Source organism: Thamnophis sirtalis, unplaced genomic scaffold (assembly GCF_051295495.1).
Source record: "Thamnophis sirtalis isolate CommonGarterSnake01/CBP01778 unplaced genomic scaffold, rThaSir2_p1.2 scaffold_3, whole genome shotgun sequence".
NCBI lineage: Eukaryota > Metazoa > Chordata > Lepidosauria > Squamata > Natricidae > Thamnophis > Thamnophis sirtalis.
The window spans coordinates 106,250,530-106,272,271 of record NW_028261383.1 but is presented as its reverse complement, the minus strand read 5'-3'; the positions used below and the strand labels follow the sequence as shown (position 1 = coordinate 106,272,271).

Sequence of the window (21,742 nt, the reverse complement as noted above, 5' to 3'; positions counted from 1 at the left end):
TCTTACATTTGAAACTTTCATTCTCTATTCTTTCTTCCTCCATCCCCCAAACTTTTGATTTCTGGATTTTTTACACTGTCCTAATTTTATTGTGTTTAATATCTAATGTAATGAACATAACATGGCTATCATGGCACATAGCAATTGGTGAAAAATGAATATTTCCCTAGTCATCCTTACTTTATTTGTTGTTTTCCACTTCTAGAGAGGGGAGGAAAAAAAGAAGGGAAAAAAGACAAGATAATTTATTTGGAGAATATTCAGCAGGGCTTTTCTGAAAGTGATGTGAAGGTTTACCCACATTTTCGCCTTAGGGAGACAATTCAACAAGTTATAAATCCATTGCTGTCTATTTCCTCCCTTGTCCTGTTCTCCCTGTCTATAAATATTTAGATCTTCCGATCACTGGGATTAAGAACACAATCTTTACTTACAAAATGGCCTTTTTGCACAGCTCTGTCTATCACAAACTCACACAAACATATTCACAATAACAAGAGTGTTTTAAGAAATCAAGCTCAGTCATTGCTTAAACTGTAATAATACCCACTAACACTTTGAAATACATTTTTAAATTGGATGTCATGCTCCAAAATGTATATTATTACATGAGCTAAGTTTTAGAGAAAGTATTTCCAGTAGAGGAGAATATATGCCTCACGGGATTGAATTGTGAGTTCTTTGGTGGTGTCTAAGTTTCATTACCTGACTAGATAAGATCTTCCATGCTAGGGAATCTGGGGTTTGGGCCATTTATATACAGTAGCTTTCTCTCTATATAATATACTAACCAATCTCAATGCTTCTTCCCTCATTTCTGTCAGTCCATCCAGTCATAATTTTCTGCTACACAGCTACAAGCTTTGCAGCATCCTTTTTATCAATTTCTTGGAACATAAACTCTCAGTTCCATTGGACTAATTATCCCAGGTCGTGGGTTGGAATGGAATGGCCTGTGAATAACAACAGTCCTCAATAATGGCTTGTTTATCTGTGCAAATCCTAAATTGAGAATTAAATATCTGCATGAGTATATTGAGAGCACTGAGCTTTCTCCCAGAAATGAGTGCTGATCAAAGAAATAAAGAGAAAAGAAGTATCCAACTAACTATACAACTTTGATAGATTTTGGGGGTGGCTAGAGGTAGCTAATTTAGAGTAGTAGATGAAAGTATCAGTCTAGAATCTGGAGACCAGGATATGCACTCCTGTCTTAGGCACAAAGCCATCTGGATGACCTTGAGCCTGTTAGTCTCAGTTGCAGAAAAAAGGCAATGGCAGGCCAAAAATATTTCCAAGAAAACAGCAAGACTGACTTCAAGGCAAGTGCATTGGCACACACACACACAGACAGAGTGCATTAAAACTTTAGAGGACGGAACAGAAATCTGGGTTAAGTAAAGCAATAAAACACCTAACCTTGGCACAGGTCAGAAGTAAGATTTCCTTCCCTTAGGATACTTGAAAGCTCCACAGAGGTCAGTCAATCAATAAGATTAGCCCAAGCAATAGCAGTAGACTTATATACCGCTTCATAGGCCTTTCAGGCCTCTCTAAGCGGTTTACAGAGAGTCAGCATATTGCCCCCAACAATCTGGGTCCTCATTTTACCCACCTCGGAAGGATGGAAGGCTGAGTCAACCCTGAGCCGGTGAGATTTGAACCGCTGACCTGCTGATCTAGCAGTAGCCTGCAGTGCTGCATTTAACCACTGCGCCACCTTGGCTCAAGGGACAAGATGTAGGCTACCATACAAAACGTCATGCAGGATGAAGCCAACAATCTTCATGACACAATCCTCCATCCACTGTACACAGCTTTTTGCCTTAATAGGTATACAGAGTCTACTGAATCCTCTAAATTATTGATGGTGTTGTTGTTAGTTGTAAAGTCATGTCCTACCCATTGCGACAACATTCTTCCAGGCCTTCTTGTCCTCTACTATCCTCTGGAGTCCATTTAAGCTCACACCTACTGCTTCAGTGACTCCATCCAGCCACCTCATTCTCTGTTGTCCCCTTCTTCTTTTGCCCTCAATCTTTCCCAGCAATAGGCTGTTCTCCAGTGAGTTCTTCCTTCTCATTAGGTGGCCAAAGTATTTGAGTTTCATCTTCAGGATCTGGCATTCTAAAGAGCAGTCAGGGTTGATCTCCTCTAGGACTGACCAGTTGGATCACCTTGCAGTCCAAGGAACTCTAAATTAGTGGTCCCCAACCTTTTGTGCACCAGGGATCGATTCTGTGGACTGGAGCAGGCATGGTTTCATATGCTGTCTGCATCCCGTGGATGGGGCTTTGCTTATTAGAGCAGCCTGGTTGCTGGCATGCCATGGACCAGTGCCAGTCCACTGACAGGTTGGGGACCCCTGCTCTAAATGATATCATCATCTAGTCTCACGACTGCAAGCACCTTAAACAACAGGCACAATATCAGGGTTGGCATTGTTAACATGAAGCTGTTTTTCAGTTGCACTGTCTCCGATATAATTTTTTCCCAATGTATTTCTTTATTAAATTTATATGCCATCCATCTCATTATCAAGTGATAGCCACTCTGGATTATCAAAGTATGTCTCCATAAGGCAGATTTAACTTTTATCTTATTCTAAATTTGAAGTGATTTCATACCAATAAAATTTGAGAAAGCAGCTCAGGTGATCCATATGACAAGGAAAACTGTAAATTTAAAAATTAATGTCCTTGATGACAATTCATCTTGCTTCTGTAAGCAAAATATTTCATTACTCAGTACTTTCTTTTTAAATGAATCTAAGGCAATGTGCCAAGTAGTTAAGAACTTTCAGTTACTACAAATGGAATACTGTTAAGCTAATATTGATAAATACTTGCATTAGCCACCTGAAAATCTTAACAATTCTATACAATTTTAAATACACCATTACATTTCATTATTAATTCAAAGAAAGAGGAAGCCATATGTAATACAAATATTAATAGTTTGTTTGTTTATTGGATTTCTATGTCCCTCATGTCACTAATTCAGTGATTCTGGAGAGTTTACACTATAATAAAAGTTAAAAAGTATAAAAAAATTACAATAGAATAAAAAGTTAAAAATTAAAATTAAAAACATAGATGATAGGCAGCCTGAGAGTTAGAATCTTCTCTATCCTGTCAATCACCTTTAATGTACTGGACCCCTATCAAGGCTCCAGGCCAAGCAGCAGAGCCAAGTTTTTAGGTTCTTCTGGAAGGCCAAAAGTGTGGGGCAGATTTCATCTTTGACAGATAGTTACACCTCCCCCAATTGAAAGCAGCAAAAGTGAACTTCTGTAAGTGATTTTTTTAAATTAACTGGCTTCCCAAATACAGCGGTACCTTGATACTTAGCTGCTTTGAAACACATTGAATTATTTACTTGATGCATTTTGATGTGAAAATTTTATCCCAGTACTCATCATTTGTTTGGTACTCAAGGCAAAAGCTAGAACTTGTCAGCTGCCTTGTGACTCATTACGTTATTCTTTATGGGAAAAATCTGTTTGGTATTCATTGCGTGTCCTGGAACCAATTAACAATGAGTACTGAGGTACCACTGTACAGAACCTGCATGGATAGAAATGACTCAACCTTCAAGCATGGCAACGATACTCGTCCTCACAATCCATCCATCTCCATTAGTTATAGTCATTATTTCTGAAGCCAATATCTAATTATGGCTATAAATGCAACTCAAACTCTTTTTTAAAATGTAACAGATCATATCGTGGAGCACTGGGGAACTGCCAGAGGACTGGAAAAGAGTTGATGTGGTTCCCATCTTCAAAAATGGGAAAAAATAGATCCAGGAAACTACAGTTTCAGTTTTCAGTTTCAGTTTATTGGTATTAGTATGCCGCCCACTCCCAGAGGACTATCAGACCTATCAGCCTGACCTCAATACCAGGAAAGATTCTGGAAAAGATAATCAAGCAATGAATTAGCGAACACCTAGAAGTAAACAAAGTAACAGCCGAAAGCCAACATGGGTTTGTCAAAAACAGATCATGCCAGACTAACCTTATTGCATTCTTTGATAAAGTGACAAAATTAGTGGACCAGAGGAATGCCATCAATATAGTTTACTTGCACTTCAGTAAGGCATTTGATAAGGTAGACCATAACTACTTCTAGATAAAGTAGAAGAATGTGGGTTGGACAGCATCACCACCAGATGGATTCGTAACTGGCTGACCAACCACACTCAACATGTAGTCCTCAATGGGACTGCATCTACATGGAGGGAAGTATGCAGTGGAGTACCCCAAGGCTCTGTTTTAGGCCCAGTACTCTTCAACATCTTCATCAATGATTTGGAAGCGGGAATAAATGGGGAACTCATCAAATTTGTAGATGACACCAAGCTGGCAGGAATAGTCAACACTCCAGAAGATAGGCTTAAGATACAGAGGGATTTTGACAAACTTGAACATTGGACACTATCTAATAAAATGAAATTCAATGGTGAAAAGAGTAAGGTTCTACATTTAGGCAAGAAAATAGAAATGCACAGGTACAGTATTGGTGGTACCTTGCTCAATAGTAGTAACTGTGAGAGGGATCTTGGAGTCCTAGTAGACAACCATTTAAATATGAGCCAGCAGTGTGCAGCAGCTGCCAAAAAAGCCAACACAGTTCTAGGCTACATAAACAGAGGGATAGAATCAAGATCACATGAAGTTAATACCACTTTATAATGTCTTGATAAAGCCACACTTGGAATACTGCATTCAGTTTTGGTCACCACAATGTAGAAAAGATGTGGAGACTCTAGAAAGAGTGCAGAGAAGAGCAACAAAGATGATTAGGGGACTGGAGACTAAAACATATGAAGAAAGGTTGCAGGAACTGGGTATGTCTAGTTTAATGAAAAGAAGAACTAGGGGAGACATGATAGCAGTGTTCCAATATCTCAGGGGTTGCCACAAAGAAGAGGGAGTTAAACTATTCTCCAAGGCACCTGAGTATAGAACAAGAAGCAACGAGTGGAAACTAATCAAGGAGAGAAGCAACTTAGAACTGAGGAGAAATTTCCTGACAATTAGAACAATTAACCAGTGCAACAGCTTGCCTCCAGAAGTTCTGTTTGCCCCAACACTGGAAGTCTTTAAGAAGATGCTGGATATTGTCTGAAATGGTATAGGGTTTCCTGCCTAGCAGGGGGTTGAACTAGAAGACCTCGAAGGTCCCTTCCAGCTCTGCTATTGTATTGTATATCCAACTTTGTTGTTTTTTTCTTACAATTCATCATTTCTAAACATGTTTTATGCATTTAGCTGCCTATATGCATGTAGCTGCCTACATGATTGCCTACTCAATTACGTACTGCCTTCCTACATGACTGAGTAGCCTATTTTTTTAATAGAAAAATATGTATCTGGATATTGCATTAAAAACATAAGAAAATGGAGAGGGAAATAATTGTGTCTGTATATTTGTGTGCAGGGAAGATAGGGTTAATTAGTTACAATGTTTAGCTTCTATCAAATAAAGGCCAATTTCTAATGAAAGGAAGTTCTGTAATTGGCTCTCCTGATATTACTAAAGTTTTCCCCAACTTCTTAAACTTGCTTTAGGTTCACTTATTCAATGATGCAAAGTGTGTCTCCCAAATAGGTAATGATACAAAGGAAAAAGTCTACAGATAGTTTTGTTTTACTGATAAGATCTTGGCTTCATAAAAATGGACCAGCAGAAAAAAGTATCAAAAGTCTACCAGCTTAGGCATTTTTTCCATGAGGCAATCCTCTCTTTAAACACGAACTTAAAACATTGAGTTTTGAGATACAAAAATATCCTGGCAGATTTATGGGAGATAACATTCCATCATATATATAGTTTATTTTTTTGACTGTGGGGTCTCAAGACTAACTTCTTTTCTTCTTTGCAATAGAAGTGTTCTTCTGCATTAAATCAAAGATCATGCAGGCAATACTTATTATCTCTGTGAAGAATCATATGTATATGACTCTAGGAGAAGACGTTTACCAGAAACCAAGCACTGGATAATTCTTTCACACCTATTCCTCAGAAATGTATACAAACACAAATACATATCTTATCTAATCTCAATACCCCCCATCTCTTTTTATCTCTAAAATTAGTAGAAATAATACATGATTCTTTTCATCCAGAGTTTTGATAGTTTTATTAACTCCAGTCCTAAAGCCTTGAAAGGTGGAATTCTCTTCAGTCCAATTAAAGTAATGAATTCCATATTTTATCTGTGTGCTACATGAAGAAATACCTTTTCATCTGATATCACATTGTTTATATTTTACAATTATATTCACCTTTCTCTAACAACTGAAGGTGGTATATATGATTCTCTCCAATTTTCACCTTACAACACTTTGTGAAGTAGGGTAGGCTGAGCAATAGGGATTATTCCAGAAACATCCAGTGAACTTTATAAACTGAGTAAAAGTTGAAGCAGTTTTAATTCAAAACTTTAACACTATGCTATACTTGCTCCCATCATTACATTTCATTGGATAAATGGGATTCAAGCATGAAGTTATTAAGAGAAGCCTTTTACCATTTTTTTACTTTATGCATCTTCATCTACCATCGTCCCTATTCACATATTTTAAGAAATGATTTTATGTGATTTCAATGAGATATTACAAAAGGACTCCAATAATAATAATAAAATTTTAAGATTTTATATGATGTGGCGGGGGGGGGTATTTTTGGGAATTAGAAGAGACCTTGCTTCTGTAAGTACTGCTAGTGTACATTTACTGATTCCCCAATTTTAATACCTGTGTCTGCTAAATCAAACCATATAATTTTTGATAGTAAATTAGAAAGTAGTACTTTTCCAGTTCAAAATAATTCTCTGCCAAGTTGAAATGGGGAACATAGATCTGCTGACTGCTTATCGTATCTTTGTTTACTGTTGTGACTCAGCAGACGTCTTCTGTGAGTCTTTTCAGGATGCAAGATTAATTATCCAGCTGGGGCTTGTTAGGAGCATATTCTGGGGATAAAAGGATGGATGGTGCCACGCCCTAGTTGCAGGAGTCAACGTTCTTTGGTTCGTTCAACATTGATTGATCATCAGTCGTAGTTCATGTAAGATATACTTGGAGAAGTGCTTTGTTTTATGTAACCCTGATTCAAGGATACACTTGGAGAAGTGCATTGCGTTGTAAGAGTTTTTGTTTAGTATTCTGTTATCTCGTCAGAGACTGTATTTATGTTATTTTTGGGCTCGCAGCCAGTCTGAGCCGAGAACTGATAAAGAGAGTTCCTTTTAAGTTGTTTGCCTGTTGTCTGTTTAACGAGCGGAGAAGGGGGGACAGAACAGTTTACCATGTTGGTTTTGACATGGTGCAAATACATATGCACAGGAATACTGAGGTGCATTCACTTATCCTGTGTTAGCTTTGACAGATGTTTTTTACATATTTCTTATTGCTAGAATGGAAAAAATCAATAGTTAAATTACTATTCTTACCATACATTGATCAAAAATATATCACAAAATAAAAATATTGCTAAAATAAGTCATCTCTATAGGAAACGGGATGCTGAACCAATATTGCTGAGAAGCCTGTCTTTGCCATTTGAACAGTTCAAACTGGCATATATCTTCAACATCCTGCTAAATGATTTTAATGGCCTTTCATGATTGGTTCAGTCTCTGATAAAATTATATGTGTTGTGCTGTTTTGGCCAAGACACTACATCTTGATCCTTCCTTTGCAGTCCCCAGAGAACAGAGTAACTCACTACAAAAGGTTTGCATTAAGTGTAATGAAACAGATGACAAAATCAATAAAGTAGGATCTATGGGGCTATCATAAAAATGATGTAAACCTAGAGTTCACAATGGTTATAGAGCTATTTAAAATTGTAATTAAAACCAGCACAATTTTTTTTTCCAGGATAAAAGCTTCTCTGACAGCCCCAAATATATGCTACAGGAAATCTTCAACAAATATATTCAAAGTTAGCATGAAGTCAGCATAAATTAGTCAAGGGTAACCTCTACATATACACATTTCTATTTAAAGGAAGTTAAAAGTGAAATTGTTGACTTTACATTGGTTTCTTGAATTATACCGCCCTCAGTTTAACAATGTCACACAGGAAAGGATACTGAGCATCCGGTCCAGTCCAAATTAATGTCATCATTCATTTGAATCAACTGCTATCAGGGAGCTTTTGTTTAATATCAGTGGCAATCAATTCTGCTAATGATTTATTGTTAGCTATTCAAAGAATTTTCAAAACTAGGAGGTACTGAGCTAAGATTCATTAGTGTGGGAAAGTTGGGGACAACTAAAACAAAACAGCATGAGAAGGATCTCCTAGACCTTATGGAAATAGACTTTTACAGCATATCCTATCCATGTCAGAATTTATGACAGTGTTTTCTGCTGCTGCTGCTTTTTTGGTTCTGTTTTGTTGTTGTTAACTAGTTTTGGTGCCAAACTTGCAAGATACTGTTAATATAACCTTACAATAAAGTAGAATTAGCTCATCTGGTTGTGTTTTCTGTCTGGTCAATCTCATAAAATGGACAAAATCTTCCAGTCTCAAAGTACTTCTTTCAACCCGCACCTTTATTAGCCCCCAAAACTAGGGAGAATCTTCTTTGAACCTCTTGCCCTGCCCAAATTCCTGCTGCTGGTCAAATTGCCTTTCATTTGACTGATCCCTTAGTTGTGTCTTGCTCAGTTTCCAAGGTCATTCCCACATAACCATTGCAGCATACAATAGAACCTCTGGTCACGAACGCTTCTGACCACGACCAAATCAGGTTCCGACCAAAAAATTCACATTTTTTTGTGGCTGATTTCCCCTTCCATGCCATTTTTTTTGTAAGTGCCAAATTTCCAAAATTAGTTTTGGTTTGCGACCAAAATTATAGAAAGAATTATGGTTGTAATCAGAGGTTCTACTGTACATACAGCTGATTAAAAAGAATGTTAACATTTTCTATTGTTAATTTCTATTGTTATCCACTACAATAGATCTTCTTAGAATGTAACACTATTATTACAAGTTATCTTAATAAACATATTCTAAGAGAAATATGTTTAAATTACCTTTTTTCAAATCACCTTACTATTCAAAATTATTTCCTATCAGTCTCAGAACTATAACTTTATCTTCTGACTGTTTGCTTATAATATGGGTGAGAATAATCAGTGTGATTGATTGCCCCCAAACAGGCGTGAGGAATAAGATATCTTGGATGTGCATCACTGGTCCAGACAGCAAATTCCTTATCTAGGAAGGCTGGGCACCAATCACAGCAACCAGAAGGACATGGATGTAAATATGAAAGAGGACCCTCAAGTTTACCAAGCCAATAAACAATAAGGCAACTCATACACCCAGCTTTGAAATAAGGAAATTAAGGAAACCTAACATGCTTCTTTGCTAGCAAGCACTATGGTTAATCAGAAGAGAGGGAGAGATAGATGGGGAGATATAAAAAAGGGAGGGAAGCAGAGAAAGGGGAAACATGCATTAATTACCAGGCAAACTACTCAAAGCATGGTAGAGCATCACTCTTCAGAAGTATGCTTGCTTCAATTTGAGATACGCACAGAAAAGTAATACATAAATAATAAATGGGAAGATATTGACAATGTAGGCAAGGACATTGCTGGATGTTCAGTGTGATAATCAAATAGTCCATAAAGCAAAAGGAGAGAGATGTAGGCAGAATAAACTGCATCAACCATGAATAATATACACATGTACATTTCGGTACCATCTTGGTTTGAGACAAGAGGTGCAATTTAAGACAAAGTGGCCACTCCTGCAGCACTGTGCTGAACAAAGTAACTTCCAATGGTTAGAACCAAGATAATATGTTGAAGGCAGGCATTTCAGGACAAGAGGCATGAGATAGAGACCCTATGTAGGATGAGGCATATTAGTGTCCGAGGGGTTGAATGGTAGGACCACAGCACCACCTCCTGGACAGGGTTTGGCAAGAAGGAACTGAATTTCAGCAAACATTGTCCCTAAGGTCCAATCCTGCCACATAGTCTGATATCACTGTCAAAATAATAATAGTTATGAATAAGTATTATTGAAAGTAACTACAGGACCTTCCTGGATAACTAGAAGGACACACTTTCCCAATCATTTTCTAATAAAGATCATGCAATCAAAGCTACCCAAGTAGTCTTAATTTGATATCCCAGTTATAAGTCAACCTGAAAAGGGATTTTTTTAAACGATGCATATAATAGCTAACATTTATTTGCATTCTTATAAGATCTAGATGCTAAAAATAATTCCTAGGACAAACAAAGATTCACTATACTTTCCCCAACCATTATAATCTAAATAATAATCACATTGCCAACTAAAGCTGTTTCTGTCCTGTACTCATAATGGCTTGATTTTAAGATGCGTTAAGAAAAAAATGTCTCCTTGACAGCAGCTTATAAGGAATAGGTAGTCTTCAACTTACAACCACAATTGAGCCAAGAATTTCTGTTGCTAAAGGAGACATTTTTAAGTGAATTTTGCCCCATTCCATGACCTTTCCTGGCACAGTTGTTAAGTGAATCACTGCAGTTAAGTTAGTAACATGGTGGGAAGTGACTCTGGCTTCCCCATTGACTTTTCATGTCTGAAAGTAGCAAAGATGATCAGCTGGGACACTGCAACCATCATAAATATGAGTCAGTTGCCAAGCATCTGAATTTTGCTCATATGATCATGGAGATGTTGGAATGGTTGTAAGTGTGAAAAGCAGTCATGCAAAGCCACTTTTTTCATTGCTGCTGTAACTTTGAACAGTCACTAAATGAACTATAAGTTAAGAGCTACCTGTATTCAGGCTAGACAGCAGGCTACTACATCTAACATTGGAAAAATACCAGCTGTTGTGACCTCCAATCTTTCTTTCCAGGAATGTAATTATCAATTACACTCCTTCCTGTGGACACATGTACTCACAAAGTTACATGTATAGATATAAAATTAAATCATCAAAATATACATGCATACACATAACAATCATATTCAAAATAATATTTTCACCTGTTGAATGGACCACCCTTATCATCAAGAGAGGGAAATTAGTAAACAAGGAAGGAATCAAGGTAGCAAAATGCCATATGGAAATAACATCAAGATTCTGGATGAAGAACATCACTGCACATATCTGGGCATTCATGTTGACAACATCAAGCACACTGAAGTCAAGAAGAAGGTTGGAAGTGAACACATCAAGAGAGTGAAGAAGATCTTAAAGTCCAAACTCAGTGGAAGCAATACCATCAAGGTAATTAACACCTGGGAAATTCCAGTCATTAGATTCACAGCTGGAACTGTGGATTGGATTCAAGCTGTGTTAAAAGCCAGGAAAATGACATTGACAAACTATCTACCAAGGAGAATAGGTGGACATGGAATACTACAAGTACACCAGACTTGTATTTTATACTGCTATTCTAGGTTTATATTTTCCAGATTTCTAATTTTAATTTCTTATTGTTGTATTTGTATAGCCTGAGGAAGCCTTGTAACATATGGTCTCTCAGACAAAATTGTTTGTATATGTACTTTTATTAATTATTCTGGCATTGTCAATTGTTTTAAATATTTGAATATCAATTCTGTTATGTTATACTGGTGCTACTTACCTATATAGGTAAATAATACATCATGAAATATTACTGAATACCAGAGAGGCCAAACTGGCAACAAGAAATACCAAATAAATAAAAGAAACATGGCCAGGCAAAATATTACACAAAAATAACCAGTACAAAAAAAAAATAGCAGACAAAGCAGATAATAATAATACTAGGCAGTCACTAAGAGTTGGAAAGTTGAAAAAAGAGACAGAGGGGATAACTTTGGCTGCATAAGACCAAGTCTTAAGAACAAATGTAAACATACAAAGCCAAAATTGAGAAGACAGCAATGGACAGTAAATGTAATCTCTGTCAAGAAGCTGAAGAAACAGTGGACCACCTAGTTAGCTGCTGCAAGATGATCATGCAGACTAACTACATACAACTGTATGACTAAGTAGCAACATTGGACTATCTGCAAGAAATACATTTGCCTGCAAACAAGGACCACAACATGGATAAAGTGTTAGAAAATGAAGAAGCTAAAGTGCTCTGGTACTTTAGAATTTAAACAGACAACAAGCATCTGCTACATAACACCCCATATTTAACAATTATTGATAAAAAGACAAAAAAGTCTGGATGGTGGACATGACAGGCCCTGGTGATAGCAGAATAGAAGAGAAAGAACTGTAGGAAAATAACCAAATACAAAGATCTGCAAACAGAAGTTGAATGATTGTGGCAAAGTAAAACAAACATACAGTAATGTCAATAGTTATAGATGCCTTGAGTGCAACCCAAAAACATCTGGAGCAGCATTTGAACACATTGACGTCACATTGACATTGACAAAATCACCATCAGTCAATTCCAACTGACAGCATTACTTTGAAAACTTTCTTCCTGAAACAATATCTTTAATGCCAAAAACAACACCTGCCAATCCCAGGTTCTTGGAAAGGACTCAATTGGTGGACAAAAATGCCAAATCCAGTTTAAACATGTGGCTGAGCATGTGACCAACCATAAAAATAATAATAAAAATTCTTTCTTCCTGGTCAGCTGGATTCTAATCTCTTCTGGAGTTACTTTTGCTCCTAATCCTGTAAGACTGAAATGCCATAACATTTGCCCTGTGAACAGATGGTTGCTGGTTTAAAACCTGGTAAAACAATTTCTTTCTCTACATGTGTTTTAACTGCTGTTTGTATTTTGCCTCAGCTTAAAAAAATCCAGCAGTGCGCCGTTTCCTTATTTTTCTAGTCATTGAACTAAAATGTTTTCCTGCTCAGCAGGGTGAAATCCAGATTGGATAAAACTTTTTTTATTCAGGTGACTAATGACTGGACAAATGATGAAGCAATGCACTATTGGAAGGATTTAAAAAATAAAAAACCCCAAGGACAAATAGGTAACTCGAAGAAACAAACACAATGACAATAATTTAGAAAACCATTATTCTGCTAAGTTTTGAAGTAGCCAGCTCAATTTTACCAACCAATGTTGTAACCATTATGCTATTTTAGTACTGCTGGTAAACATCTCTGTATAAGACATTATAAACCACAGTAATCATTGAATCAATTGAAGGAGTGTTCCTGCAAAATAGTCAATGAACTGCTGAGATTAGTTTGTCACAAAAGAAATTTCAACAGCCTGTACAGACAGCAGCATTCAAAGATCCCAGCAGAAAAACACACCTGGAGATCTCATTTGCAGGGGGATGAGGTGAATGTACAGCTATATCATCCATTTCTGCTCTCCAAAAAGGATGTTAGGTTGATGACTAACATCATCAGTGTGGGGAAGTGGGCAGTGGGGAAGAGCTTAAGGTAAAGAAGATCTTTCCACAAATAATATGTAAATTGCTTAGAATGACCACCATTATTTCATTTCCCTTCCACTTCAAAATACTTTAGTGATTGTTGCAGAATGGAGATGCAATAGTTTTTTGTCAATTCATTGCAAAGGAAATAGAGGCAAAAAAATAAGCTATTCATCACTGGCTCTATTGCCATCACTGGCTCCATTGCCCCAATGAGCCTTAATCCATGCATGATCTGTTTTTGTTCCATTTCTCTCATTTGCACTTCAAATGTCATTCTGATGTTACCTGGTTCTCACTAAAACAAAAGGGAGATATTAGTTCTGAGAGAGAAAGCAGATCTCCAGAGCAAAACTGTTAATCAGCCAGGTGTGCCTTAATTCCAAAGATTAAATCCATTTGGTATCTGGTGGAAACTATTTAGCTGTTCTTCTACTATTCTCTCAAACTGCCATATAAAGTACAACTTTGTCACACAGATCATTCATATAATCAAATCACCAACTCCATGAAATGTGGAATAGTGGCTATGCAAATGCACTACTACATATTGGGGGCAACCCAGACAAGTAATGTCTGTCATGGCAGAAATGGAATTCTTGAAACACTTCTGACTGTATCAATCAGCATAGATGTAGACATTTTCAAGGAAAAGAGACCTAGAATAATCAAACTTCTTGCCTGGAAATGAGATTGCTAGGCAGCAGGATCTCTGTAATGTACTAACCAGTTAAGTGGGACAACATGAACTCAAAAGTGACAGATGGTTAGTCAGATAATCTCTTTTGTAAGATGGAATTTATGTTAGTTATCAAGAGACAAAATATGGAAGAATACAGAGAACTTCATTTAACTTGGGATCATCCATGTTTGAGCAAAAAGTTAGTTTAGAACTTTTTATTAAGTAATCAATATATGGATAGTAATCAACTTAATTGTAAAGTCATGTCAAAATGATCTATTTGTTTGCAAACATGACATAATGAAAGGAAGTTACTCCATTTTAAACCTGAACAATTGTGTGAGAAATGGGTACAAAACAGCTTGGAATACGTGAGAAAGGAGACCAAGCAATCAATAGTAAAATTGCCTATTCTTATACATTGTGCTATAAAAGACAACTATCTGAAAATAATGCTCCAGAGAACAGAATAAAAAAAATGTCCCCACTCTCCTGAAATACTTGGGCCTTTCCATTTCTCTATCTCCCAGAAGGCTTGGCCTTTCTCTCCAATAAATGCTCTACTTAGTTTTTCTTTCTGTGAAGTTGCTGACAAGTGCACCCAGCTGACAGAAGGCACAGATATTGTAAACAGCTAGCCAACACAATATTTTCCAAAGATAGAAAGAGCGTCAGAATACCATAAGAGCTGTAAGAGCTCATCTCACAATGTTTCTGAGGCTTATTCTATCCTTTGGAAACATCATGGGGGCTGGCACTCATCTTGTGATGTTCTAAGACTCTTTCTACTTTAGAAACAATGTGAGGGCTAGTAACTTGTCTTGTGGTTTTTCTGAAGGAAGAACTTCAGAACATCAAAAGACCAGTGCCATTAATTATGAAAGGTGCCAAGGGTCATTGAATATGAGGATGATATGATGATGGCTGACTGCCACAACATGATGGTGGCCCTGAACACCAGCTGTGCAGCAGTAAAGTAGCAAAATGTTTCTAAATTTCTTTTCCTTGGGAATAATAGGTCTTGGCATTCTGGCCCAAGGTCATCCATTTGGATTTGTGAATAAGATGAGACTAGAATTCATAATCTGCCAGATACTAGCTTTATCAACTAAAGAAGATGGAACTGGACTCAATTGGTACTGTCTACTATATTATAATTTTCAGATATACACCCAAACCCTGAAATATATACCTATATTTTAAATAAATGAGAATTCTGTAGAGCATTAGCCATCAATCTTTGAATGGAACTTACCCACCCAATACCAAAAGGGCAAGCTGTCAAGCTGCTCTAATGGAGGGTTCTCTGTTTCACATAAAAATGTATTTTCATCTATTAGCCTGGATTGGAATTTTTGAACCTTATTGTCAACCTTTTCAAATCTAACCTATCTGCACAAAAATGTCTTTGAAAACTTATAATGTATGTTTCATGGAAAACTCATAATGTAAAATCATATGGTTGTGAAATAACACTGCTGAGCCAACCCATCATAGCTAAAGTTCAAACATAGCAACAAATTCTAAACCAAGGTGTCCACTATTATCTGGATGATATGAAGTTCTGCAGCAGAGAAGTTAATTAAATTAAGACGTATTCAAAACTCCCTAACTTTTGTAGGTATCTCTCTGATACGTGTCAGGTTCTGTCCTCTGAGAGAGCTGCCCTGCTTAGGAAATATAATTTCACCCCCCAAAAAAGGAAAAAAGGAAAAGAATAAGCAGGAGAGATGAAACAGAGGGAATAAAAAATGCTTTGATGAAAAAACAACAATCCCCAAATCATCTAGCACAAATAACATATTTTTTGTTATATACAGTATGTATGTGTATGTTTGTGTGTGCATCCCCACAGTCATTCCTTTATCTATGGATAATAAAGAAATCATATAAAAATTAGAAAACAGTAGACAACCCTGTGCCCTGTACAAAGGATCATCCTTTAAAAGAAAGGTAGTGCAGTCTGATGTGATCAGAAGGAACATAAAATTTAAGATGACTATACTTTTTTATCCCAACGCTGGACAGTCCGATGATCATCTACCATCAAGATTATATTTCCTTAGCAGAAAAAATAATTGCAGTGGCAAACAAATTTCAATAATAAGTCAAGATGTAGAAGATGACCAGGCTCAGCCCGGGGAGGAGTCAAATGTCATGAGTCCTTGCGCACTCTCAGGTGATCTAAGTTCAGCCCACCTTGAATACCTACGTAAATCACACTTATTTCCCTTGACTGTTAGTAGCTCAGATTTTTGTAGAGAACTTACACTTGCAATAAATCTTTATACTCATTTGAACTGTGTGCATATCCTGATTTTGCCGGCACTTGACATTATTTATTTACCTAAACAGATAAACAGAATTATCATGGGTGGGTAAAACATAAACAAAAGGAAGCAGGAGTGACTTCTAACTTCTTGACTATGGGGATGTTGCAACAGCCATGATTTTGTAAAAACAACAACAACACTGGTTTAAATCTCAAGGAAATTTCAAAATTCATGACAATAGCATATAACAAAAAAAACAACCACCTTTCTAATTCTGAGATGGATTCTGAAAATGTACATAGTGAGAGTGATTATAAAATTTGGGATAATTAGAGTTTGAATTTCTTTAAGAACACATCCTTCTTTCAAAGTGAAGCTAAAACATTAAATGTAACTCTAACACTGCGCATATTTACTGGCATTGAAAAAGATGAATCACTTGGATGTGTAATTCAGTTTTTATTAGTTCAACAATACAGCCAAATAAGGAAACAAAATATCCCTTAAAACTGTGAGTTGGTCTTCATTTTAAAGAAATTATTTTGAAGCTACTCCATATTGTCCCTCTACTTTGCATAAAATGCAAACAGAAGGAATGCTGCAAACGTGGAATGTTGCTAAAACTAGAAAAGGAAATTGTGAGGTTATGTTTTATTCCCTAACAATACTATACTGTATTGTACTTTTTCCCAATCACTGGAAAATTATAGTGCATAATGTGCATTTGATATGCCAACTTTCTTCCTTACATAAAGTCTGAAATGTTTAATTCATTCCACTTAGGGACAGTATTCCATTTTAAATGTGTTTATATGAACACGTAGGAAATTTAATCAAGAATTTTCAATCATGGTCCAGAAGAATTTAAGGAGTGGTGGAAATTAGTTAATTTTATGTAGCCACTGGAATTTTGTCACAGAATTAATTTTGTTACATTTTTTAAAAAAAATGTTGCATGCTGTATTTTGTTCAGTCTTTGAAATCTTTTGGTCTGCTTCATTAATATATCTGAAAGAACTATTAAATCTAGTCATGCAACATTTAGTCATATGGATTATATTTACTTGCAGAAACTGTTCTCCTGAGCTAGAGTGACACTGTTTTGGCTTGATTCCATTACAAATATTGGACTCTAGCATGAAACAAGTATGAAACGTAAGATAAACCAGTTCAAGGCTTTCCTTGAAAAAAAATGAATATTGCTAATAATGATATGCTAGCAACAATGTATGACCTAATGAACCTTCTTTGTAATCTACAAACATTAGTTTAATATAGAGATTAATCAAAGAAACGAATAGACAGAGTTGAAAGATGCAGCAGCAGAACAGGTCAGAAGTTAGAGGAAGAGTGGATATTATAAACATGGCTTTATGTTACAATCCAATTTATACCAAACATTTAAATCTGTATATCTGTGTATTCCTCTTGGTTGCTTCATCCTAGAATGCTATTAGAAAATATTTTACAATAAGTATAAAATAACAAATACGTTTACATTTTCCATTTTGAATGTTATGAATAGGAGAAGCAGTTTGGTAGTGATTAAAGTGCTGACTGAGAAATAGGAAGAGTGTGAGTTCTAGTCCCAGTTTATGCATGAAAACTGGCCAGGTGTCTTTGGGCCACTTGTTCTCTCTCAGTCCAATCCACCTCACAGTTGTTGTGGAGAAAATAGAAGACAGGGATTGCTCCCTTAAGTTATTTATGAAATAATAAGTGTGGAATAATAATCTAATCAATGAATAGATAATTTGGGACAATATCTGAGTAAGAATTATAAAGTTTAAATATAACAAAGAAAGAGCTTAAGAGTATAAATCAGGTAATGAAACAAGGCACAAATTATGAACTAAGAAATGTCTATACCATTAGGTAAAATTTTGTTTAATTTCTATTAGATGCTGCCAGGATGAAATAATGTGGAAAGTCCCGAGATCGGACCTCCAGTAGGATAAGTTAATTGTTCAAGGATGGCAAGTAGGGCTTTTAAGTGATCCCGGATGACTGGCAAATCCTACAGCCAGAAAGGGAAAACAATTTCCTCTGCTGAACATTCCAAAGCAATCTTTTAAGTGGTGTTTTATAGATTACGCTCATTATTGCATTGCATAACTTTAATTGCAATACAGAGGCCAAAATGCAAAGGCCAGATTTCTGGCCACTACCAGTAACAGGTATTAAAATATAAATATAAATGAAAAACTCTACCTCCTCCCAGTAATTTAATCCATAAATTAAAATACATATTCCGGTTCATTCCTCTCTGGGGTGGCCCAAGATGTATTCCATACAGTTACCCTAATTAGGCCAACGGAAGTGCAACATTGTTTTTTTAATTAGAAAATCACTTGGGAAATTGCCTGCAACATAAAGCGTACAAATGTGCAGGGCTCAATCCATCAGTGTCAATTATTTCCCTGCTGTATTTTTTGCTATTCGAGCTCAGCTGCAGACAGGCCAAAGGCCACAAGTGCTGAAGCCAATCTAAGCTAGAAAATAGGTGAAGGAGACAGATAATAGGTTGAATTTAAGTCAGTCTGTATCTTCATCATGAAGCTGTAATACTTTTATAATAAGTAATGCAACATGGATCCGAAACAATTAATTCAGTGGACAGCAGAATTTCCTTATGTGTTGTTTAACAGCTGCAAACTGTTCTTGGACCCAAGATATTGCATTACTGTACAATTTCTCTTTTCATCCCGAGCACAGACTGACAACCTCCCCAATATGACATAGGCACAGTGTAGTTTGGCAACAATAGAAATGGGGACATGAAAGCAGCACAGAATGTTGTGTGCAGCAGACAACAGCAGCTGAGGCTCTCCCAACAGCCTGAACTTGGCAACATAATTTTAATAATATATTCCCAAAATTTAGCTACCAAATTTTCAAAGAAGTCAATGAGAGTCAAAGGACCATCTACTGTGAATAATATACTAGTACGAACTCCAAATTACATTTAAAAACCTAAGTGTAAAAATGTAAAAATCCCCACAAAGTCTCAGAACTGAATCCATACTTTTCTATCATGGCCACATTTGCATGCACATTTGCATATATATATTCAGACCCTTAATCTCATCTTAGTTTTTGTTGTGCTATTGCCTTCCTTTATCTGGTATGGTTCATGGACCAGTGGCATGCTTTGTCTATCAGCAAACAGCAAGCTATAATTCATTCCTACTTTTTGCTACTGTAATAATTTACTTTGGATTTATTTCAATTTTTGTCAACAGATGTTAGTTTCTTAAGAAGCCGTCACAATGTGCTTGGATGTACAAAAGCAATTTCCATGAAATGGTGACAGTGTTGGCCCAGAAAGCAGGAGAGTGTGACTTCTAGGCCTCTCTTAGGCATGAAAGCTGGTTGGGCAATTTTTGGACCAGTTATCCTTTCTCAGCCTGACCCACCTCAAAGGTTTTTGTTGTGGGGAAAATAGGAAGAAGAAATATTAGGTATTTTTGCCACCCCGAGTTACATCTAAAATGGGTGAGATAAAGTAATAATATAATACAACACAGAATATAAAATACTGATCATGATACTAAATGCTTTTGTGACTATAATAAGCTTTGAACATTAGCATGATACTAGATAAGTCTACATAGAATCAGAAATTTGATTAAAAATTGAAATTGATCCAGTAATTAAGGGGGAAAAATAATACAAAACTAGTCATTCAGACTATTCATCTGAAGCTTTTTCAATGTCTTCAGTACAATTTCAGGAAGTAACTTTCATCTACCAATACATTTGATGATGTTTTTGATTAAATCTCTACTATCCCCCCGCCCTTTGAATTCATTTAAACCTTTCGCCTGCTCATGAATACCGGTTGCTTTTTTTTCTTTCCTAAAAATGAGATTTGGTTTTCCCTAATCAAAAATAAGAAGAATAATTTTAAATAGCTATTTAAAGTTTAAGGGATTTTCATCAAGGCCTTTTACTCTAGTTCTAAGTAGTTCTAAGTAGAGAGCACTACTTAGAACTAGAGTAAAAGGCCTTGATGAAAATCCATCCAGCTCTCTCTGTAAAATGGTACTTCGGTGAACACATATAATTTTTTTTCCTTATGGAAAGAACAGCCTTTTTCAATATCTAACCTTCCCAAAATACTTCAGAACAGGTATTTCCAAGTGAAACTAATTGTTTGCTGATTGATTCTCTTTTCCCCAGGTGACTCTTTCCTCCCTCACTTCTGAAGTACAACTGAAACTAAGCAGTAGGGTTGTGCAGTGATCTGAATTTGAAAAGTCAAATGTGATTTTGAGTGTGAATGAGCACATATAGCATCTGCCAGAACCACTAAAGACCAAATGCTTTTTCCTGGGGCTCCACTTCAGCTGCAGAGGGTGGCTACACCCACCCAAGAAAAGATGAAGCTGGACAGATTGATATGAGCATTAACATCAGGTATGTAAGAAATGTAAAGAAGAATATTTATTCTCCTTCTTCAATTATTCCCTGTATAGTAACCATATGCACCAATTATTTTAGAGTTGCAACATAAAGATGCTTTTTCCAAATACTATTTTTTTAAAAGTATTTCCTACACTTTGTTTCCTCTTGTGAAGACTGATTCAATTATCTTTGTTCTATTCTTAACCTAACTGTATATGTTAATTATATCTTACTGCTAAATTTAAAGCAGGACATCTTGTGAAATCAAAATTAATGAATCCAAATTAATAGAAATGAGCACATTCACATATGTAATGGTAGTTAGCCACATAAAAAAGAAATACAACCTCAGAAAATGAATAGAGAAAAATAATTAAATGCTTGGCTCCCTTAAGGTGTGGTAGCTTTGCAATTAAAAGCATGAGGCTGAATTCTCCAGGTTAAACTTCTGTCCAATGACTCGTGAATATTGTCTGGGAAGTTTTCTTTTTCAGTTTCATCTCTATGTTTAAAATAAAATATATTGGTGCACTGGATAAGATTCCTGAAAAACTACTGATAAAATACATTACAACAGCTTTATAGTCCTGGTGGAAAGAACTACATGCAAATTGCTCTAATATTAACAGAACAAAACGTTAGTTGAACAATACAAAATTCAATTGTGATGAATGTGTAATCAGTGGTGGGTTCTGGATCCTGTCGCAACCTTACCACCCACGACGCTCCAGCTGCTTGGCGGCGTGTTGTGCAGGTGCCATATGCTTCTGTGTGCATGCACAATGGCCAGGTTGGGTCAAATACAGGTAAGGAAGGCAGGTGGGTGGTGGGCCCTCTGGAGCACTGTACTGGAAAAGTACTGGTGCTCACAGCAGGCACTGGTTCCCCCTACCGGGGCATACCAGCTGTAACCCCCACTGTGTGTAATTTGTAAAGCTTCCGCAGTCTCCACTATAGGGGGCCTAGATTTCCTTACGTATCACAGAATGTAATAC

At 36.5% G+C, this 21,742-nt stretch overlaps 1 protein-coding gene across 2 annotated transcripts in view; it reads right to left on the bottom strand.

Annotated features, from left to right (window-relative positions):
• SLIT3 (slit guidance ligand 3) overlaps positions 1-21,742 on the bottom strand; it is a 501,863-nt gene that overhangs the window by 212,757 nt on the left and 267,364 nt on the right. The window lies entirely within an intron of this gene.